Consider the following 25,462-nt stretch of genomic DNA (forward strand, 5'->3'; position numbering starts at 1 on the left):
TATATATATATATATATATATATACTTGTAAATACCTTGTATTTTGTAAATGCCCTGATTTTTTTTTTATTTTCAAAACATATGTATGGATAATATTTCAGCCTTGATTTCCCCCGCTTTGCCCCATCCCATCCTCTAGATGGCAAGTAATCCAATATAGTTAGACATGGTAAAAAAAAAATATGCATATATATTTATACAATTATCTTGCTACACAAGAAAAAAAGATGAAAAAGGGAAAAAAATGAGAAAGAAAATAAAATGCAAACAACAACAACAAAAAAAAGAGTGAAAATGCTATGTTGTGATCAACACTCTGTTCCCACAGTCCTCTGTCTGAGTGCAGATGAATGCCCTGATTTTTCTGCCTAAAAAGCTCATGAGTCTACTTTTTTTTATTAATAATTTTATTTACAATTCAAAATTTCAGCAAAGTGGCAGGATACAAAATAAATCCACATAAATCCTCGGCATTTTTATATATCACTAACAAAATGCAACAGCAAGAGATACAAAGAGAAATTCCATTCCAAACAAATGTTGAGAGTATAAAGTATTTGGGAATCCATCTACCAAAGAAAAGTCAGGAATTATATGAGAAAAATTACAAAACACTTGCCACAAAAATAAAATCAGATTTAAATAATTGGAAAGACATTCAGTGCTCTTGGATAGGCCGAGCGAATATAATAAAGATGACAATACTCCCCAAACTAATCTATTTATTTAGTGCTATACCAATCAGACTCCCAAGAAACTATTTCAATGACCTAGAAAAAATAACAACAAAATTCATATGGAAGAATAAAAGGTCGAGAATTGCAAGGGAACTAATGAAAAAAAACTCAGAGGAAGGTGGTCTAAGTGTACCTGATCTAAAGCTATATTATATAGCAGCAGTCACCAAAACCATTTGGTATTGGCTAAGAAATAGACCTGTAGATCAGTGGAACAGATTAGATACAAAGGACAAAAAAGGGTACATATATAGCAACCTAATCTTTGACAAACCCAAAGATACCAACATTAGGGGTAAAAATTCATTATTCGGAAAAAACTGTTGGGAAAACTGGAAATTAGTATGGCAGAAATTAGATATGGATCCACACTTAACACCATATACCAAGATAAGATCAAAATGGGTCCATGATTTAGGCATAAAGAGGGAGATAATAAATAGATTAGAGGAACAGAGGATAATCTACCTCTCAGACTTGTGGAGGAGGAAGGAATTTATGACCAGAGGAGAACTAGAGATCATTATTGATCACAAAATAGAAGATTTCGATTACATCAAACTAAAAAGTTTCTGTACAAATAATACTAATGCAAACAAGATTAGAAGGGAAGTAACAAATTGGGAAAATATTTTTAAAAACAAAGGTTCTGACAAAGGTCTCATTTCCAAAATATATAGAGAACTGACCCTAATTTATAAGAAACCGAACCATTCTCCAATTGATAAATGGTCAAAGGATATGAACAGACAATTCTCAGAGGAAGAAATTGAAACTATATCCACTCACATGAAAGAGTGTTCCAAATCACTATTGATCAGAGAAATGCAAATTAAGACAACTCTGAGATACCACTACACACCTGTCAGATTGGCTAAGATGACAGGAACAAATAATGATGAATGTTGGAGGGGATGTGGGGAAACTGGGACACTAATACATTGCTGGTGGAGTTGTGAAAGAATCCAGCCATTCTGGAGAGCAATCTGGAATTATGCCCAAAAAGTTATCAAACTGTGCATACCCTTTGACCCAGCAGCGCTACTACTGGGCTTATATCCTAAAGAAATACTAAAGAGCGGAAAGAGATATATATGTGCCAAAATGTTTGTGGCAGCTCTTTTTGTTGTAGCTAGAAACTGGAAGATGAATGGATGTCCATCAGTTGGAGAATGGTTGGGTAAATTGTGGTATATGAAGGTTATGGAATATTATTGCTCTGTAAGAAATGACCAGCAGGAGGAATACAGAGAGGCCTGGAGAGACTTAAATCAACTGATGCTGAGTGAAATGAGCAGAACCAGAAGATCACTGTATACTTCAACAACAATACTGTATGAGGATGTATTCTGATGGAAGTGGAAATCTTCAACATAAAGAAAAACCAACTCACTTCCAGTTGATCAATGATGGACAGAGGTAGCTACATCCAGAGAAGAAACACTGGGAAGTGAATGTAAATTGTTAGCACTAATATCTGTCTGCCCAGGTTGCATGTACCTTTGGAATCTAATGTTTATTGTGCAACAAGAAAATGATATTCACACACATGTATTGTATCTAGACTATATTGTAACACATGTAAAATGTATGGGATTGCCTGTCATCAGGGGGAGGGAATAAAGGGAGGGGGGGATAATTTGGAAAAATGAATACAAGGGATAATATTATAAAAATATATATATATATAATAAAAAATTGACAATTGCCAAACCCCCTGCTTTTTTTTTTTTTTTTTTTTTTTTTTTTACTTTGTTCTAAAAAAAATTAATAATTTTATTTACCAGATATATGTATGGGTAATTTTACAACATTGACAATTGCCAAACCTATTGTTCTAATTTTTTCTTTCCTTCTCCCCCACCCAGATGGCAGGTTGACCAATACATGTTAAATATGTTAAAGTATAAATTAAATACAATATATGTATACATGTCCAAACAGTTGTTTTGCTGTACAAAAAGAATCAGACTTTGAAATAGTGTACAATTAACCTAGGATATAGTATAACATATTTAATATGTATGGGGAATGTCTGCCATCTAGGGGAGGGGGGGGAGGGAAGGAGGGGAAAAATTCGGAACAAAAGGGAGTACAAGGGATAATGTTGTAAAAAAATTACCTGTGCATATGTACTGTCAAAAAATGTTATAATTATAAATTAATTTTAAAAAATGAAAGAAAAAAAAAAGATACGGTGTACAATTAGCCTGTGAAAGAAATCCAAAATGCAGGCAGAAAAAAAAATAGAGTGATTGGGAATTCTATGTAGTGGTTCATAGTCATCTCCCAGAGTTCTTTCTCTGGGTGTAGCTGGTTCACTTCATTACTGCTCATGAGTCTACTTCTAATATGAATTAATAATAAAGTATGCCAAAGAAACTACCTTTATATAAGCATTTTATAATGCTAGATTAGACTTTTGTATCTTTTCATGAAAATTTTCCTATGTGAGAAAGACTAGATTTAGTAAAGTCTAAAAAGTTTTCTTCTCTGCTATCTCCATTAGCAAATTCAATTTTAAAAAGTAGACATATTTATTATGTAAAGACTATTCATTCTCTATGTAAAATATGTATAAAATATCTATGACTATAAAGAATATATTTCCATGAATCATGTACATATTATATGTAACAAAATAGAGTTTCAACCAATCTCACACCATAGTAGGTGCTCAATAAAATTTTTATCTTAATTCAGTTATTAACTATTAAACATCCTTTGTTAGGGAAGAAGATTTTTAAACTGAATTGAAATTCTATTTTGTAGGTATCTGCTAGAAAAATCACTTACTTATTCCTGCTGCAGTTCATTGAAGTTCCTTCTCAGGTTAGAATTTTTAGAGATATTCTTAATATCAGGGAAAGGAATTTCTATTCAAGAGGATTGGGGCAGAAAAAAAAGAAAACATGAAAGAAAAAAACAAAACAGTTTTGTAAATGTAGGAAGATTTACCTACAATGGGTAGGTAAAATTTACCCTTTTGTTTAAGGTGTGCTCTAATGCTATCAGATATTGAACCAAACAATATGAAACAATCTTACATAGCAAGCAAGGTAATACATATTTACTTGCCTATTTAAAATTATATTATATACCTGCCATCTAGGGGATGGAGTCAGGAGAAGAAGGGGAAAATTTGGAACAGAAGGTTTTACAAGGATCAATGTTGAAAAATTACCCATGCATATGCTTTGAAAATTAAAAGATTTAATTTAAAAATTAAATCAATTCATTTCAATTCATAAAGTTTTAATATTTAGTCATTTAAGTCTTTATTAGAAGGAGTATGGTGTAATGGATAGAGTTATGGGTTTTGATTAGAGAGACTGTGGTTTGAATATAGTCTTTGATTCTTAGTAGTTCTGTACCTTTGGCCAAAACACTTAATTTTTCAGATTCTCAGTTTCTGAATCTATAAAATGTGAATAATAAATCCTCCATTGTGTGGTTTTTGTGAAGATCAAATAAATTTGTTTAAACCAAAAAAAATTACATATATATATATGCATACATAATATATGATCATTGCATAATTCAGGGGGTATTTAAGAATTATATTTTTCATGTTTGAAACTAAGATACCATAATTAAAAACCAGGAGATCATTTCTGAATGTTCATAGTTACTTAGGACCTTCCCTCTATGGATTATCCCCAATTTATTCTCTATCTATTTTGTGTGTACATAGTTATTTATATATTGTTCTCTCCCATTAGGTTGTGAGTTCTTTGAAAGCAAGGATTTTCAAAAGCTTTTTGTTTGTCTTTCTTTAAAACCTAAACATTTAGTGTAATGCCTTTTCTATAGTAAGTGCTTAATAAATGCTTCTTGATTAATCTAGGTTCATATAATTTTTTTATGAGAAATAACTCTAGTTGCCAAATACATTTTATAACCGAGTAAAATTAATTGTTTGGAGATGGATCATAGAATTTAAAATTTAGAGCTAGAAAGGACGTCAAAGGTTATCTAATTCAGCCCTTTCAATTTATAGATGCAGAAATTTATAGATACAATTAGATTATATGACTTGTTCAAGGTTGGATCTAGAAACTTGTACTCTAAATCCAGTCTTTGCTTTGAGAAAAGAGGGAAAACTATAGCCCGCCCCCAAATAATAAACTTTTAAACATCTATCCCACCAATTTGTGAACATTACCCAATACTCACTTCAAGGGAAACTTCAATAAAAGATGGGAGCAAAAGCTTTAATCTACTAACAAAACACTAAAATATTGTTTTGTTTAGTCTTTTCTGACTGTTTGTGATCCCATTTGGGGTTTTCTTACCAAAGTTATTGGGGTGTTTGTGATTAACTTTTCCTAACTAAACTGCCGATACTCTACTTTGCAACACATTCATTAAAAATAATAAATATTAATTTATGTCAACTTCAATTCCCTCTTAGAATATTATTAGCATTAGTATCTAAGTTTCTGCTTAGTCAGAAACAAAAGGATTCTAGTTCAAAGATCTTATAATGCTTGGGATTTTCAAAATGCACTCAAAGCCCCATCTCTGAAATATATGTGGCTTTTAGATAATATAGACTTTTAGAATAAATTAAAAGATGCTTAAAGATAACATGGATTGTTAAATAGAACTCATGATTATGGACAAGATCTTGAAGGCCACATTTTAAGGACTGTAAATTAAAAGTAGAGTTTATGATTATTGGACAAGATCTTGAAGGACACATTTTAAGGACAGTAGATTAAGAGTAAAAAAAAGAAAAAAAGAGTCCATCTAGTCCAAATTCCTCATTTTGCAGAAAATGAAACTGAACCCCAGAGAGTTTAGTGTGTCCTGTAGTGGGATAATAGTAAAACTGAGATAGGATTCCTAGACTCCTTAATTCTTGGTCCTGTGTTCTTTCCACTATGCCATTCTTATGTTGATATTTTTATTTTTTTATTTTTTTTTAGTTATTAAAAATATTTTAATAAGGGTTCTCTGAAAGGCATTTTAAACACCAGTTTGTGAGGATAAATTCCATTGGAGAGAGAAAAATACAGACTGCAGGTAACCATGGAGCTGAGGAATTTTCTTAATTTTGGGCAGGATCTGAGTCTATTACTTTCTGATCAGCCTTGATCTACTCTGTAATCTTATATTTCTCTTTTTCTGTATCAAACTCTCTCCTTCTTGATGTCGAGGTTTGCTGAGCCTCTTGAAGTAGGCATCAGTAAGATGATTTGGAATTTTTACACCAGAAAGTTTAACCCTGGTGGAGGTGGCAATGACAGATTTCTGATGGGTCCTTAGCAGAAGAACACAGTTGATGGTGAGAGGTCCAGTCATGGGTAGCAAGCCACTAGCCAGCTGCTTCAGGAAAACCACTTGCTTGCTCCTGTGGCAGCCAGTGAGTATGATCAGAACAGTGCCAGAGGTGATGCTAGATGGAAGAGTCCGCAGATGCTGGCTGAAGGGCCTTTTGTCATGATTTAGCAGCTTTCTAAGCACATCCTCATTAGGGTAATACCTAGCATTTTACGAATATTTACCACAGGGGTTCCTTCATTCTTATCACCGCCAACTGGTTTTGAGATAGTAGCAGGTACCCTCTCTCACTTTTTCCTTTCAATTCGGGTTTTTGGCACAGCATATTCCAGCTTGTACATAGCTCGCCGGGAATACATGGCAGACCTGGAGTATTTACTCATCCCTCGGGTCAGAAATATTGACTACAAAGCTTTCAAGGCTTTTTCACCATCTTTTCAGCCTCATTTTCCTTTTTGTTTTTCTTTTCCTTTTTTTCTTTTTTTTTTATTTTCTTTTCCTTTGGTACTGTGTGGAATGTAGGAGACCCTTACCCAAAATGACTACTCAGAGATCACTCAAAATAGAAAGCAGAAAGGTCGTTTATTATACCTCAGGAGGATGCAAGATAAGGGAAAGAGAAAGCTGGGGTAAGAGGGCTAAAGAAGGAGTAAAAATACACAGCTTTTATACAAGAGATTATGTCACAAGTAAGAGAACGTTGAGAAGGGGAGGAGGAGGCATCTAATTGATTGTTGCTACCTAGAGAGATTGGAATGGAAGATTTGTTTCCCAAAAATCTTCTGATTTCTAGGAAACAGAAAATCAGGCTTTCAAGCTTCAGATATAGTTAGCCAAAGTTCAAGTACATATGGGCCTGCACATATTATACAGGTCATAGGGGAAACATAGAAATAATGAAAATAAAATACAGAAAAGAAATTCACATATTCCTATAAATTCATCTTTTCTTTCTATTCCACACAGTACTTTTTGGGATTTTTGTGTCCACCATTTTGAGAGTAGGGAAAGAGCTATATTGCCATAAAAAAAAATAGATTAACTTTTTTTTTTTCAAGTTACAAAAATAAATTTTCTCTTCCTCACTTCCCATTCCTTACTGAGGGAAAATAAAATAAAACTTTTATAATAAATATTCATAGTCCAGTAAATAAATCCCCACACTATGTCCAAAAAATAGATTTCATTCCTCCCTGAGCATTTCACCTTTATGTTACATGATGGATACCATACTTCATTCTTGTTAAGGGAGTTTGGTTTTGAAGACAGTGAAGAGAACAAAATAAAGCAGAGTGTGTGAAGGTTATGAAAGAAATGGTCAGGAATCATTTTGTGGTAAAGCAAGAGTGACAGTAAATGAAAACAGATCATAGCCAAGATGTGAATAGCATTACTTATAGTTCAGGGGTTCTCAAACTATGACCCATGGGCCAGATGAGGCCTACTGAGAACGTTTATGCAGTCCACCAGGTTATGGCAAATGGGCTGAGGGGCGGAGACAGTGTGAGTTTTTGTTTTTACTATAGTCCGGCCCTCCAACAGTCTGAGGGACTGGCCTCCTGTTTAAAAAGTTTGAGGACCACTGGATAGATTGTACCTCTCCAACACAGGGGAAAAAAAATCTTATAGAGTTAGAAGTCTTATAAAGCTAAAATGGACCTTCAAGATCATCTGAAAACTTTATCAATCTATCATGTCACAGATGAAAGAAACTGAGGTCCAGTGAAGTTCAATGACTTGCCTAAAATACCAAGAATAATTTGGTTCCAAGTCCATTTTGGTTTCCAGTATACCAAGAAGGGAGAGATTTCAAAAAGGCCCAGAGAGTAAAAGAAAAAATGATGATGATAACAATAACAACAATGATAATAATAAAGTAATTACTATGTGCAGGCACTGTAATAAGCGCTTTTCAGATATTTCATTTGATCCTCACAACAAGCTTAGGAGGTAGATACTATTATTCCCACTTTCCATTTAAGGAAACTGAGATAAATAGGGGTTAAGTGACTTGTGTAGTGTCACTTTGCTAGAAAATATCTGGATTTGAACTCATGATTCTATTCCTGGTGCTCCATCTACTGCACCACTTATTGGATCAATAATTTGCTTATTTTTTTTAAATACTGTCAAACAAAACAAAGCCTCTGCCTTGGTGTTATCAAATCTATATATAAAGCTTTGGAGAATTGAAAGTACATCATCAACATTTTTTAAAATATAGATTTGAATTTGATTGTGACAGTTGCACAAATTTTATGGTGTTGTCAGAATAAATTAAATCATTTCATTTATTGCAATTTGGCAAATACAACCTGAATTCCAGGTGATTTGTCTGAAAAAAATCCCTTCAGAACTGGTCAATCAAAAATCCCAGTGACATAATACTTTATAATCCTTTTCCACCTCAGTATGCATACAACACTTTCTGATTGTTAGAGAAGCCTGAAATGTGGTTTCATTGAGTTTAGGGTCTTAAGCCTTCCTTTTCTAATGGTTATACTTTTATGAAAACTTCTCATACAGCATTATTTTTTTGGTTTCCAAATTGAAAACATGTAACATATCTTTAAGGAAAATAGAAATAATTGGACACTAATGATATAATATTTTGAAAACAAACAAGCAAAACAAAGATAAATTACCACAATCAAAATTTTATGTATTTAAGAAAATAGATCATGAAATTTCACAAAGCAGATCTAAAGATTATATTCTTTATGGGAATATGCGTTACAGAATTAAAGAAACAGTGTTTATTTCTTACAAGTTATAAACAGAAATATAATTGTCCCCAAAGCATTAGGAAAATGACAGAAATTGTTAGCTTCTGAGAAAATTTATATTCAGACTTTCACTTGAACATTTGTTTGAAATATGTTGCTGAAACAGAAGGCAACGCATTTGGCCAATAACTGCATACATTTATGGCATAAATTGTTCAAGTATAAAATGTTAACTGATAGGATAACAGTTTGGGAAATTTAAGGGTATACATTTAAGTAATTTTTTTATGTGAATTGTGGTAACAATTTCATTGCCATTTTCCAGCTCTTTTTTGGACTTCCTCTTAATGGTTTCAGTTTAGGGAACATTTTTGGAGAAGATCATTCTGGTCATCATTTTTACATGTATGAAACCTGTTTGACAGCAGACCAGGTCTAGCCTGTGGTGAAAGCTCCACTGTTGGTTATAGGTGTCACCTCATGTCTGAGGAATGGGAAGTTCAGATTCATTAAAGAGGAGATTTTTTAACAGAGTATTTGGGTATTGAGACAACATTAAGTATGTGCTAAATTTGCTTCAGCTCTATTCATGTGTTTTTAAAAAAATGTCACCAGAGGTAATATCCTCCCTATTATGATAGTGATTTGTTTGATTGTCACCCTAATAATCTTAAGTAATTTTTTTCTGCTAAGATGAATTTTCATTTTCTATAAAAATTCTCATTTACTTTAATTATATTTTATTGAAATTTCATGTCAGAGTCTGTGATCATTTTTTATGTTTGTGTGTGTGTGTGTGTGTGTGTGTGTGTGGTCAAGACAGTAAAAAGAAATTGTGGATAAGAGAAGGGACTCTGCACTGATTTTTTTTTAAAGACAGGGAAAAGAAAAATAATGATGTGAAACTATAAATTCAGAAAATGATGAAAAGGTTGGGGGGAAAAAGAAGGAATTAGTGAAACCAACTCTTATTGGTTACTAAAGTAGTATTGTAGAAATGTTTAAAATTGGATAGAAATAGTTTTAAATGTTTTCACATTCATACAAATTTTAAGATAAAAAAAATAAAAGCACTAAATCATTTGAATAATAGAAAGTGCTCTTTTTTCAAGTAGCATTGGTGGTAAATAGTTTATTACCTTCACTAATGGAAAAATAAGTGTGTGCTGTCTCAAACAATAAATAATACCCAAATTATATCTAATTGTTTTCATATTTTTATATGTGTGTGTGATTTTGTAATTATGTTTAGATATAAGTTTATCTTATGTTCTAGAAAGGTATATAATGAAACTGGCATTAGGGAGAAGTCTTGACTGAGAAGAAATGGAGAAATGGAACCATTTCTCATTTGGCCTTCATGTCCCATTGCTCTGGCAGAGCACTCACTATTGGAAATAAGGCAACAGCATCTCATACTAATGCAGACAATCAACTTAAGCAAAGATACTTTCTCTGTTTTTCAAACTACCCTAGAACAGAATGTTAATTAAGGGCTCCCCTGCTAAGTTGCATATTGTATAAAAAAAGTAATTAAAAAGAATGTATAATTCAGTTTCTATGCAGTTGGATATAGGAGGAAAGGAAAGGAAATGCTCAGACATACACAAAAGTTCTTGAACTGCATTTCGGTCAAAAATGCAAAGTACTGAATATTTATACAATATGTTGAAAGTTAATAAAAATCTATACCATTTTGACTACCATTTTTAATGCACTTCTTCTAAGCTATTTTGTTTAGGCTTATGAAATTACAGTGCAGACCACCATTTTCTCTGCTTTTTGCAGCCATTATCTCTGCATGGGAAATAAAATTATACAGATAAGACTATGTCACATAATCTTGATTTGAAATTCAGCTCTGACACAAAACACCTGTGTGACCTTGGGTAAATTTTTTAACTTCTTTGGACGTCACTTGCCTCATCTGTAAAATGCAGAGGTTAGATTAAGTGGACTCTAAGTTCCTTTCAAGGTTTAAATCCATGATCTTATTATCCTATGATCCTCAAAATGTAATGTATGCTTTCTTTTTTTTTTCAAAATATTGTTTTCATTTTCCCAAATACATGTAAAGATAGTTTTTAGCATTCATTTTTTTTTTACAAGGCAGTTGGGGTTAAGTGACTTGCCTAGAGTCACACAGCTAGGAAGTGTTAAGTGTCTGAAGTCACCATTGAACTCAGATCCCCCTGACTTCAGAGTTGGGGTTCTATCCAGTGGACCACCTAGCTGCCTCAGCATTCATTTTTTGTAAGATTTTATGGTCCTATTTTTTTCTCCCTCCCTCCTTTACTTCCCTCTTCATCAAGATACCAAAAAAACAAGCAATCTGATAGAGGTTATAATGTATCCTTTCCAAATGGGTTTTGCATGCCTTCCTTTTACTTCTCAGAAGCAAATGTGCAATTATGCTGGTGAATACAGTGAAAAAGAAAAGGAGTAAAGTCAAATATTTATTTATATTTCTAGCTCTTCGTTAACTAATTTGGAACAAAAATAAATAAATAAATCTGCCTCTGGACAGTAAACCAGTTTAGTTCCTTTTGAAAAGGAACTAAAATAAAGCTGTGGTTTATTTTCATCATGAATACTTTGAGGCCACCTGAGAAACTCAAAATTGATACCCCATTTCAAATTTTATCAGTTAAAGCAGATACTGGAGACCTGAAGAAAAGTAATAAAAAGTAAAGCAAAAAAAAAAAAAAAGAATAAGGACTTTCTTTACCTTGATAAAAGGATTTATATCCCTCAACTCACATCAGATACTACACAAGATTGGCCTATGTAATAATAGTTAAGAAGAGGAATAGAACATTTAATTTTATTTATAGAGAGAATTCTTTATGAAGATCCTTCCTTTACTAATGCAATTTGTTACCTTTTTTTGTAATAATGATTATTAGAATTGCTCAAAGAACTTAAGAGGTTAATTGTCTTCCTTGGCCAGCATGTATCAGAGGTGGGTCTGGAAACTAGGTCTTCCTGGATCTGAGTCCAGTTCTTTGTACACTGAGCCAAACTGACTCACATGAGGGTAGAGAAACTGACAAACTGTTCATTATTATAAAACAAGACATAAAAATAAAAGTTCCTAAAGATCAATGGCAAATAGCCACCCCAACTTGGGAAGCATAGATATAATTCCAAAATGTTTTACTTTAATTATGGCTTCAAATATATTAAAAATATAAATGAAGCTACTGTTTGCAAATTAGGAAATGCCACATGATGTGCTGATCAGCTAGGAGAAAAGACCTATATTTTGGGGGGAATTGTTAAAAACAAGCAAACAAAAAAGACAAGAAAGAAGTCTTTTCCTATTTCCTGTTTTAGAAGTGATATTTTTAAAGACATATCCTTGGACTGACAGCAAGCACAATTCTGATAATGAATTAAGAGAAAGAGTTCTTATTAAATGTAGTAAGACTAAAAATAATTTAACAAAAGGGACACATTGGGATAGAAAGCATACATATTTTTTTCCTCTGCAGTAAGTAATCTCCAAAGATATCTTCCATTAAACACAGGACAAAGAGGTATAGGTTATTTAAACAGAATGTAGAGATTAGAAACTTCTAGGAAAATAGGGAAAATGATTGGGGTTAGAAGAAAAAGTCTACTGGGAAAATATAAATGTATTGTGTTTATTTCAAACAGAGAGGGAAAGGTTGTTAACTTTATTCACCTAGAGAATTATTTCCAGAAATACCAGAAACATAAGATGACACTGGCTACAAGACACACTTTTTACCTTGATCCCATTTTTATTAATTCTGTAAAAATAAATAAATAAATAAAATGAGGGAAGCTAGGTGGGGCAGTGTACCAGCTCTGAAGTCAGGAGAACCTGAATTCAAATCTGGTCTCAGACACTTAATAATTCTTAGTTGTGTGACTCTGAGCAAGTTACCCAATTGCCTCAGTGAAGCAAACAAATAAATAAATAAAACAAAAATGGGCAAATCATGTAACTTTTATCCATCTTTAAACTTATTTGAGTAAGAGTCTAATTCTGCTAATGACATTAAATGTCATATGATGAATGTCATACAGAGGTAAAGAAATAATTCTTGTGAAAATCATCGCTTTCATTTTATATGTTATTCTATTAATGCAAATATAATTACTAACACCATTTCCCTCCTCTGGAGTCATAAAGATGTTTTACAGATAACTATTCAATTTTGACCAATAGTTCTTCCCGTTTAAATAGATAATATCCAAATAAGAAAGAGAGGAAGCAGTAACATCAGACATCAATTTGATATGATGAGCATCAGAATTAAATATGTAAAAGCATAATCTCAAGTTTGAAGGAGTCTTGGTACCTATCATTTTGTAGGTGAGGAAATTGAGGACCAGAGTGATTAAATCACTTCTCCAAGGCTGCACAAGTAATAAGTGGCAAGGCAGCTCTTTTCTTCTGACTCTAAGTATCTTGTTCTATAACTTGAAACTTGGATGCTATCTCTATAATATTAAAAAATTCATTTTGATGGCATGTAGGTGTTTATTAGAACTTCAAATAAGGAGACTTATTATAGATATGTAATAATTCTGCAAATTTTAGTCTTAGAGAGTTTACTGGGGGCATTGAGAGGTTGAATGATATTTCTAGGTTCACAAAGCATGTGTGTTAGAAGTGAAAACCCAGGCATCTCAGACTCCAAGGCTATGTTCTTGAACTCCAGAGAATTTGGTTAGTTGATCACAACTCCAGATCCTGTTCTTCATTTTCACTGTGACCTGAAATCTCTCAATCCCTCCAGTTTTTCACCAGGCCATCACTCCTGCACTGGCTATACATTCCTGCCCACCCTATTTTGACCCCTCGGTGAGGCAGTTCAACTCTACTCTGTGTTCTTCTCATTTCCCTTGCTCCCTTATCCTATCAAGGAGCTCACCTTGATAAATGTCAACCTTGGATTACTCCCACTCTCTGTTGCCTTTGGTCCTGCTCAGTTGTTGCTAAACAAAGCTGCAGAAAACCAAGCTGACTGGGTCCATTAAAAAATATTATAGCTTTTCCATCTTATTGTCCCCTCTATCATCATGTGGTTTCATTTTCCTTTAATTTTTCCTTGTCTGCTGGTGACTTTCCTATTCCCCATAAATATGGCTATGTTTTCTCATCCTCAAACAAAACCTCATTTTATCCATTTATCTCTACTAGTTTTGTCCCATATTGCTTTTTTGTGTGGCTAAACTGAATGATAGCCTTCTATTATTGATTCTTCAATTTCTTTTTTCTTATTCCCTTTTTGATTCTCTACTGTCTGGCTTCCCCTCATTATTCAACCAAAATTTTTCTCCATAATTACTAATAATCTCTTAATTTTCAGATCTAATTTTTTTTCTCAATCTGTATCCTTCTTGATTTCTATATACCTTTTGACACAATCAATCTTGAAAGTGACTCTTAACTGTTTTCTTTGACACTCTTTTCTGTAGATTTCTGATATAATTTATCCTGGTTTTTCTTTTTTCTTTTTTACAACTCCTTGTTAGTCTCTTTTGCTGGATTTTAATCCAAGTCATTCCCAATAGATGTCTATCAGGGTTCAATGCTGTACCCTTGTCTCTTCTTCTTCTATATTATTTCACCTGATGATCTTATCAACATCCATGGATTCAGATACAATCTCTATGTTAATGATTTTCAGATGTAACCATCTAATCCTATCCTCTCTGCTGACCTCCAGAATTACATCTTCAACTATTAGGCATCATAAATTACACAAATTCATAGTACCTGTTCTAAAGGAGTCTTGTAGAAGAGACAACATATTTAATGAATAGCACTGAATTCATTAATCTTCAAATTCTCCCCTCTTTTTAACTTCATTATTTCCCTAGAACCACAACATTCCTAGTTATAGTCTTCTTGTAGTTTATCCTTTGTTTTCAAAGAGGACCAATGGCATCACAGGGTAATGTTTTGACCTGTGAATGAATTGGATTTAAGAGAGGCAGACTTGGAAAAAAAAATAATAAATAGCCTCACTCTTTTCAATCTGGAGTGATAATCTGGAGCAGGATAAACAGACAAAAGGCCCAGAATGGAGCGGCTCTAAGTGCTTCATAGCACCTATGTCAGCCCACTTCCAGGCTGTTGAAACAAATTGCTCTCATTTGTCTATTCTGTCATGAGGAAATCTTCCCTTGTTAGGAGGATATATTCTTTTAATTCAGATCTAAGGCTTATTGACTGTTCTCAACCTAATTCAGCCTATCTGCCAACTTGGTTTTTACTGGAATGTGGCTTCTCAGAGCCATAGATAAGAGTTCAGTGGCCTGCAGACACCAAGAGAGATAAGCAGCCTGAAAAGGACTTGGCAAGCCCTCATACCAGAGAGGCTAGTCTTTCCTGAACACCTCATATACTCAAGCTCACAACCTACGTCATCCTTGATTCCTTATTCTCTCATGCTGCATATCTTGTCTGTCACCTAAGTTTGTCAAATTTATTATACAACAACCACTTTGATAAAGGCTCTCATCATCTCAGACCTGGATTTTTGAAACAGCATGCTACTTAGTCTCCCTGTCTCAAGTTTCTTTCCATTTCAGCCCATCTTCCACTTAGTTGTCAATGTGATTCTCTAAAACATAAGTTTGAATATTTCTACCCTCCTTTCCATTTTCAATAAATGTCAGTGTCACCCTGTTACCTCCAGGATGAAATATAATAAAAGCTTCTGTTTGGCATCCAAAACTGTTAATAACTAATATGTTTCTGATAGACTTATACCTTATTCTTCAATAGACTCTGTAATTCAGGGACAGTATTCTCTTTTCTGTTACTCATACATAAGATACTCCATTTCCAGACACCATGAATTTTTATGGATTATCTCCTATGCCTAGAATTTTTCATTCCTCATCTCTTCTTCTGGTTTTTCTAGATTGGTTCAACTCCCAGTTAAAATTTCAACTTCTACAAGAAACCTTCGCTATTTATCCTTAATGTTAGTGATTGTCCTTTGTTGATCATTTCCTATTAAGAGTGAATATCTTTTTTTTTTCTTGTACATTAGATATGTTGTATCCCTCATTAAATATGTTGTCTATTCCACTAGTCTTCTTAAGAATAGGTACTATGTTTTGCCTTTTGTAATATCCCCAGCACTTAACACAATGGATGAAACACAGTAACCAGTTAATAAAACATTGATTTTATTGACTTTTTCTCCAGCAGCAAGCTAGAATTATAGCTAAAGCTTTCTCTGGAACCTACCAATCTCCCAATATTTTGAAGTTTGGGGGTGGAATAAGGATTATTGACTATGCCATGGAATTGAAGGCTGAATATTCTGGATTATAAATTTCTCCTCTGACTATAACCAAACACAATGTCTTCACATGCCTTGATGAAGGAAGCTGTGGTGCATATTTTACAAGATCAACTATCATACTGGTCAAGGTAGAAACCCAAGGCTTTTCTTTTAATTTAGTTGGCTTTTTCCCTTTCTATACATGTCCTGATTTTTTTTTCTCCATAGGTTTCTCAAATAGCAATATTCCAAATCTCTGATCTTAGGAGTCAGATTTGCCAAATTTAAATCCTCAATGTGATGTCTCTGAGTATTTGTCCATATTAATATTAATAATGTGTTCTGAGCTCTTTAAGATTCCCAGAATTCTTCCTCCTTCTTTTGCTAGGATAAAGTGCTGGGCTTGGAATCAAAAAATATTCATCTTTTTGAGATCAAATTTGCACTAGGATATTTACTAGCTGAGTGATCTGCGGCATATTTAGTTAAGCCTGTTTCCTTTAGTTTCCTCACTTGTAAAAAGAGTTAGAGAAGGAGATAAAAAACTCACTTCAGGATCTTTGCCAAGAAAACTCCAAATGCATTGTCAGTTATGAAGGACATGACATAATAACAATTAATAAATACTTCCCCCAGGGGGTATCTCAGGGTATTTGTCAACATTAGACATTGTGTTCTGATCTTGTAATGATTCCCTAAATACTAGTCTTCTTCCTCTTACCCCTCCAACTAAATTTTCCCTAAAGGTTAAAATTTATATTCATAACTAAGGTTAGACAACACTGGTTCTTACCCCATTTCTGTCTATAATTATCTTTGTGACCTTTGGAAAAATCATTTCCCCTCTCAGGGTCCTCGTTTCCACATCTGCAAAGTGAGGAAGGTCAATTAATGACCTTTAAGTTCCCTTTCAGATCTAAAATCCTAGTGGATTTAAAGTGAAAAAGTACAAACTATTTCATTTAGTAACAAGATGCTAACCTGTTCCAGCTACCCTGATTATATGAAGCTGTTTTAGTGAATGTTTCTTGTTCTTGTTTCTTGTGAAGTGATGATAGAATGGTATATGATGTCTAGTGATGAGGTCCTAAATGGCACCAAAGATATTAAAAAACAACAATTTAAATTTCAATAGGATGGTTTTATAGTGGATGTCAGGAAAAATAATCTGTGTTTACAAGACAGAAATGTATTACTGAAGAAATATGTATGCCTTCTTTTAAAATACTGCTAGACTAGAAAAAGGATTGGACAATATGTTACCACTTTATTTCAATAATTTATTCATAAAAATTTTAAGAAGCAGCATGCTATAATGAATAGAAAATTGGACTTAGAATCATAAAGATCTGGGTTCAAATTTTGCCTCTGGCACTGGTGGGAAACTAATTTAAATGCTCTGAAGCTGTTTCCTCATTTGTAAAATGAAGGGGCATCATTAGATAGTTTTAAAAATTCTTTTCAGTTCTAAATCTATTATTCCACGATCTTGTGATATATTCCAGATTGCTATTGAAATACTCAGGCCCTGATAAAACTAGAATCATAGGAAACACAAATACTTCCTTCTTTAAACCAAGAAATGAACAGAAAACAATCATCACCCAACAAATCCTGAAAACATAAGAAGGAAGAGTGCAACAAAATGTCATATGTTTTATAGTGACTAGGGTAAATGTTTTAAAGTGACTGGGGAAATTGTTATTGAACAAGGTACCAAGAATTTATTAGCAACAGAGAGATTGGGACTTTTTATGGCTTTTCTTTCTAAGCAATAAGAAAGACCCATCATTTGCTCCACCTATGTAGCAAGAGTTATAGAAAGCCAGAAGCATGACCTGACACTTGCAGACAAAGTCTAGCTGATGGAACAGATGTTAGATAGTGCAAATAAACAAAAAGATGTTACCTTGTATTTCTCAGCCCTGGTGTCAACTGTCTACAAGAATCTTTTTTTCTTTTTTTAAGAATAGATTTTATACCACGAACATAACAGTGTAAAGCAAAAGGTAACAGTCTGGAAAATAGGAAATAAGTATGAGAAGAGGCATTGTCCTTATTTCTTAAATTTTATCATCAAATTGCCTTCACTGCAAGGCAGTTATTTAAAAGGAGAACTCGATGTCCTACTAAAGAAATTATTAAATTTGACCACCAACAGCAAGGAAGCAATAGCTCAGATTCTGATGAGATGGCTCTATAGTGGATGAAAAGAGAGACAGAAATTGCATTATTAGAATAGGGGTAGATTTAATTTCAGCCTCAGGAATATGAAGTTGTGAATGATCATTCTGAAATCCTTAGTATTTCATATAATTATATTCTTGGAGACCAAAAGAAGTGATCTTTAGGTCAGAAGAGAGGAAGGGAGAGGGAGGGAAAATAGGGAAAAAGAGAAAATCAGAGGGGGAGAGAGAGAGAGAGAGAGAGAGAGAGAGAGAGAGAGAGAGAGAGAGAGAGAGAGAGAAAATGAACAAGCTTTAAGTACCAATAGGACTCTGACTTGTAGACAATTTAAAACAAATTTGGAATCTACTTCTTTGTAGGTTGAATTTTTTTTTCACAGAGTATATTCAGGAGATCTTGAAATTACTTTGGTAATAGAACACATTTGTGCTTAATATGTATTGAAAGAACCCACATAGGAGAGCTTTAGAACATGAAGTTCCATGTTCCATGTGCCATGGGAGTTTGTGGGATACCTACAGCAAAATAGAAGAATTATTTTCATTCCCTCAATTTCCAACCACAGTATTTTTGGCACACATTTTGTTCAGAAACGCAATGTAGGATAGGTGTCTTAAGGTGAAGAAAATCTCAATTCAAATTCTACTTCATATTGACTTTGTGGGCAACTTGCAATCTCTCAATATTCCTTTGAACTCCCCCAGACTCTAAATTATATATGAATTACTTATCTATACCTGTATAAAAAATTTACATACTGTGAGTTCCTCACAATATAGTTCTTATTGAAAATAAAACATTTTCACACAATATTCTGGGGGAAATGTATAGCTCACATTCAAAATCTTGCTTATAATTCAAGAAATATCAATTTCCAAAATAAAAAGGAACTTTGGGAAATATTATTTTAGATGAAAGGAAGATAAATATTGAAATTACTTCTAGCTTTAACATTTTCATACTTTTTAGTGTATAATATTCTAATCATGAATTCATTCTTTTTTCTGGAATTGCTGAATGTTTGAAACTTTTTTTAGGGAAAAAAAACAATATTCTTCAATCAGGAATATAAGCCTTTAACTGTAGAATAAAGTAAACTCTTAATTCTACAAATACAGAAAACACTGGATGTTTAAACATGTTCAGATAGTCAATGCTAGGAATTTATTAATCTGTACTTCAGTTTCCATCTCAATCTTGGAAGTTGAGGAGACCTAGCTTCAAATACTAACTCAGACATTTATTAGTTATATGTCAATGGGCTGATTGCTTTATCTCTCTCATATTTCTATTTCTTCATTTGTAAAAAGTAGATAACAGTATCTGTAGTACCTACCTCCAAGTCTTGTTTTAAGGATCAAAAGAAATAATATAAGTTATTATTTAAAAAAAAGAAAAGATTCATCCTGATGCTATTGAAAGAGTGCTTGATTAGGACTCAAAACACTTGGGTTCAAATCCCACTTTTTTGTTTATTGTTGTCCAATGGAACTAATTGCTCAATTGCTTTGAGCCTTTGTTTCCTCATCTATAAAACCAGGAAAATAACTACATTTTATAATAGCTTCACAATCTTAAAATGAAGAACTAAGATGAGTTAAGGTGAGGAAAGCATTTTTTGAACCTTAAAAAGTTCATGCTTAGTATCCTATTGCTATCAATTTAGAATTGGATGATGGGATACTTTAATTCTATTATATAGATGAGGGAGCTTAAACTGAGAAGTGTTAAGTGGCTTGTCCAGAGGCACAGGAATAATAGATTAGAAAGACAGGATAAGAAATTGGATCCTTATTCCAAAGAAATTTGTCACTCTACCTTACTATGTAGCTTCACTGTATATTGAGCTGTTCTCATCCTAAAGTAAAGGGGTAGCATTAGATGCTGTATAAATTGGCTCCAGCTGTAATAAAATTCTGTCAATCCAAAAAATTCAAATCTATTACAATCATTTTGAGGTTCTAAAAACAAAACAAAATCTTATGTGATTCACATTTTAAAATTGCTGATGAAATAAGGCATCTTTATCCAACTATACATTTCTAAATGTTAAAATAGATATGGTTGTCATTCATTATTTTTCTGTGGGAATATTTTTCTATTCATCATACTTTTTTTTTAACAGAATAAGAGTTATAGAGAGGACATCAGATATTAAGAATTTTAATTATTATGCTTTGATATAACTTCCAAATAGTATAATCCATTCTTCTCTTAACAATTTTAAGATAGCAGTACCCCCTGCTATCTCTCACAATAATGTTCTCAGAAGGAACATCATGAATGGTATATAACTGTATTTGTGTCTTTTCTGATAATTAAGCTGGTCTTTGGAATCTATATATTTTGTGCCTATGCATATGTGTATGTAAAATGCATTTTCTCAATCCAGGTTCACAACTCTTTTAGTGTTCCAATCATAAATAGATAGATATATACATTTCTATCTATCTATCTATCTATCTATCTATCTATCTATCTATCTATCTATCTATTTAGAGTTTTTCCAGATCTTGGATGCACATAAATGCTCAATCCTTTTTCTCACATGCATTTCTAAACACTGTATTCTATCTTTTTGGTCTTAAACATCTAGATCACAATATTTCTTTTTCACACCATCTTTCTTCTATACTTCATTTTAGAACTTCAAATCCTATGTCCTATAGTATTAAATAAATTATTTCACATCCTTCATATTACTCTCTATATAATATTTCCAGATGATGATTGCAATTCTTTTTTTTTTCTGTTCTATAGTATATCTACAAATTTATTCAGTCAAAATAAATAGAATACCCAAGGCTATTGAAATAATCTTATTCCCACTCCTAGAAATTAGAAAAGTTTAAAAAAAAAAACCTTCAGTCTAAATATAAATATAATTAGACAGCAAAGAATTTTCTTTGCCATCTTGTTCTTTTCTCTGAATAATGGATAGGCTTAAAGTCTAGCTTAAAATAATCTTAGCATGTGGTTCTTTCTCACCTGACAAAGAAATTGTGGTTTTTTTTTCCCCTTTTTATCTCACATTCACCAGGAAGAATAATACAATGAGGTATTAGTCACTTAAATCTGCATCCCACAGCCAATTTTTAAAAATCAATTTTTACAGCAAGATACAGAATATTCTATTTAATTTTAGTAATTTATAAAACATGATGATAATTAAAATAATACCTGATATTTGCACAGTAATTTACAATTCAAAAGAATATTACACATAGTATCTCTTTTGGACATCACAACTCAGAAAATGAAAGAAATATAAGAATGCCCATTTTATGACTAAGGAAGTTGAAGCTCAGAGAGATCAAGTGATTTGTTCCATTTTGAGTCCAATTTTATTGCTCTTTTCACAATACTAACTGCCGTAGTTAATAGTAATTGTTTTGGGAAGATTCTAAGAATGCCATTATAATTGTAATCTCTAAGGGTATGAAGAGATATCTTGGATAAGAGGGGTTCAATGTGGAAAAATTATGAAAAATGATAAAAATTGTAGGGAGCATACATATATCCCTTCTACATTGAGACTTTCCCCATAACAATTTTGATATATCACAGGTTGGCGTAAGAAATTATTGCAAATGGAAATTGGGGAGGAGTTTTGTGGAAGCCACAGTATTTTTAATTTACACTGACCTATGATGAAATACTAACCCAAATTTTATTTTTTATTTTGTGTATTTAATAAGTATTTATTGAGCACCAACTATATGAATATCACTATGCTTTGTAGGTGCTAAAATTTCCTTTTTTAAAAGAAATTTAAAGCTTTTTATTTTCAAAACATATGCATGGATAATTTGACAACATTGACCCTTGCATAGCTTTGTGTTTCGAATTTTTTTCTCTTTCTCCCCATCACCTCCCCTAGAAGGCAAACAACTGAATATATGTTAAACATGCTGAAATATATGTTAAATTCAATGTGTATAAACATATTTATACAGTTCTCTTGCTGCACAAGAAAAATCAGATTAAAAAAAATTTTTGTGATCCACATTCAGTTCCCACAGTCCTCCTTCTAGGTGCAGAAGGTTCCACCACAAGATCATTAGAAATGGCATCAATCATTTGATTATTGGAAAGTCACATTCATTAGAATTGATTTTCAGATGATATTAATGTTGCCATGTATAATGATTTCCTGGTTCTGCTTATTTCACTTAGCATCAGTTCATGTAAGTCACTCTAGGCCTCTCTAAAATCATGCTCCTGATTATTTCTTATAATACAATAATATTCCATAACAGTCATATATTGTAACTTATTCAGCCACTCTCCAATTGATGGCATCTACTCAGTTTGCAGTTTTTTGTCACTACAAAAAGGTACCACAAATATTTTTGCACATGCGGGTCCGTTTTCTTCCTTAAGATCTCTTTTGGATAGAGGCCCAATAGAAACATTGCTGGATCAAAGGGTAAGCACAGTTTGATAACATTTTGAACATAGTTCCAAGTTGCTCTACAGAAATGGCTAGATACTTTCACAGTTCCACCAATAATGTATCAATGTCCCAGTTTTCCCACTTCCCACATCCTTTCCAATATCTGTCATTATCTTTCCCTCTCATCTCAGTCAATCTGACAGGTGTGTAGTGGTATCTCAGAATTATTTTAATTTGCATTTCTCTAATCAATAGTTTTAGAGCACGTTTTTCCTATGACTAGAAATGGTTTTAATTTCTTCATCTGAAAATTGTCTGTTGATATCCTTTGACCATTTATCAATTGGACAATGGCTTGAATTCTTATAAATTTGAGTCACCCTAACCCTAACCCTAACCCTAACCCTAAATCTAACCCTTACCCTAACCCTAGCCCTAACCCTAAATTTTAGAAATAAGGCCCTTATCAGAACCCTTAAATGTAAAAATGATTTCCCATTTTATTGTTTCCCTTTTGATCTTGTCTGCATTAGTTTTGTTTGTGCAAAAACTTTTTTAACTTAATATAATCAAAATTATCTATCTGGTGTTCACTTATGAGTTCTAGTTCTTCTTTAAGCACAAATTCTTTCCTTCTCTACAGATTTGAGAGGTAAACCATCCTATATTCTAATTTCTAATATAATTCTTATAATATCACTCTTTATGTCTAAATCATGAACCCATATATATCTTATCTTGGTATGTGGTATTAGATGTGGCTCAAACCCTAATTTCTTTCATACTAGTTTCCAATTTTCCCAGAACTCTTTGTCAAATAGTGAGTTCTTATCCCAAAAGCTGGGATTTTAGGGTTTGCCAAACACTACATTGCTATAGTTATTAATTATTTTGTCCTGTGATTCTAACCTATTCCACTGATTGACTACTCTATTTTTCAGTCAGTACCAAATAGTTTTGATGACCACTGTTTATAATATAGCTTTAGGTTTGGCACAACTAGGCCACCTTCATTAGCATTTTTTTCATTAATTCCCTTGAAATTATTAGCCTTTTGTTTTTCCAAATGAACTTTGTTATTACTTTTTCTAGATCTATAAAATAATTCCTTGGGAATTTGGTTGGTATGGCACTAAATAAGTAGAGTTATTTATGGAATATTGTCATTTTTATTATATTTTCTCGGCCTATCCATGAAAACTTGATATTTTTCCAACTGATTAGATCTGACAAATAATGATTTGCTTGGAAAGTGTTTTAGAACTAAATATTATAAACATTCCATAAAAAAAAGGAAAAAAAAAACACTTCTTATCTGATATAATTAGAGGGCTAAAACATTTTAGGAGGATCTTCCAGATCATGGAGGAGCTGCACCCCTAATCTCCATAATATGGAAGGAATAACTATTTCATCTCAAAGTAAGTGAACAATTCCTAACAAACAAACTGTTCAAATGTGGGATGGATTGACAGATAAAGTAGGTAGAGGTCTTCATAACTGAAAAAATGTCACATAGTAGTTAGAAACAATGAAGATGCTTCTTGATACAGTCATTGAACTATAATCGACTCAGAATTTGAGACAAAAATTATCTCAATGGCCATCAGGTTTTACGTACATGTAAAAAGAATTTCTTTTTATTACATATGTCAAGTCATTAAGAATATCTTTGAAAATTTCTGAGGAAAAAAAATCTATCATCTATCACCTTTCACTTTTGAATAGCTCTGTTTATTAGGAATGATTTTTTTTTGTAATGTGTGTATAATGTGTGTAATGCATATTCATTTTACCCCATCCCATCCCCATCATAGAGTCTATACTGGCCTCTTTGCAACTTCTAACCCTTGCTTCTATTTGTGCCATATGTAACTGAACAGATCATGTCTAAATTGTTTTCCTTATGATAGCAACTATCTTTCTGCCTCTAAAAATGCCACTGATCATCCCACGGTTTTGATTCAAGGCTCTTCACCATCCTGGTTGCCTCCTTCAAAATAATCTCCAAATTATCAATGTTCTTAAAATATTGCTTCTTTGGATCTTCTGAGGATTAGGATAAGTAACTTTCAGACTAATTATGTGAATTTTTTGCTTAAACTTAATACTCTTTTAGTTGTCCAAAGAGAAACCAGATTTATTAAAAATGATAGTTGCTCAATATGTACATCAGGAAAGACAAAGTATCCCATATCAGTCATTTATTATCCATATTTAGATGCTAAGGACATGGAAACAAAAGTCAGACCCTTCCTTTTTTTAAAGGAACTAAAATTTGGTTTTTACATCAGAAAAACAGCATTTTATCTGTAGAAATAATAGATTCTTTACATTCAAACTCAAATGTCTTTTACCTAACTCTGCATTGCCATTCTCATAATACAATCTATATGTGGGTAATAGTTATCCCAACATACTTCTGAAATTATCTCAATCTTAAAAAGCAATAATTTTTATGACTATCTGGGACACTATTGGGCATTCAAGTATTCTGATTATGATGACAATGGTACTTTTTTGAGATGATAACTCAAACTTCTTTGGAGAGCTCTGAAAATTGGGAAGCAAAATATGATTTTCATGATTCATTATAGCTAAACTCTATTTTCTCCCCCATTCATCAGCCAACTTGGCTCCCTGCCCTGAGGAAATAGGCTCTAGACTAGTTATTTAATTTATGCTGAATGTACTGTACCTTCATCTAGTCAAATGACTGCAGGAATTTCAAATGACCATTCCAGGAAGAGTGGGATTCAGTTATTATGATGAATATAAGCATATCATCAAAAACATATCCACCAAAATATATTTCAGTAACATAACTAAAAATGAAGCCAACTTTACATTGCA

At 32.7% G+C, this 25,462-nt stretch overlaps 1 protein-coding gene and 1 pseudogene across 9 annotated transcripts in view; both read right to left on the minus strand.

The window, feature by feature from the left end:
- Positions 1–25,462, minus strand: part of ADGRB3 (adhesion G protein-coupled receptor B3) — a 919,013-nt gene that overhangs the window by 453,566 nt on the left and 439,985 nt on the right. The gene's annotated exons all lie outside the window — the stretch shown is intronic.
- Positions 3,991–7,017, minus strand: LOC141566893 (large ribosomal subunit protein eL6-like; annotated as a pseudogene).

Source organism: Sminthopsis crassicaudata, chromosome 4 (assembly GCF_048593235.1).
Source record: "Sminthopsis crassicaudata isolate SCR6 chromosome 4, ASM4859323v1, whole genome shotgun sequence".
NCBI lineage: Eukaryota > Metazoa > Chordata > Mammalia > Dasyuromorphia > Dasyuridae > Sminthopsis > Sminthopsis crassicaudata.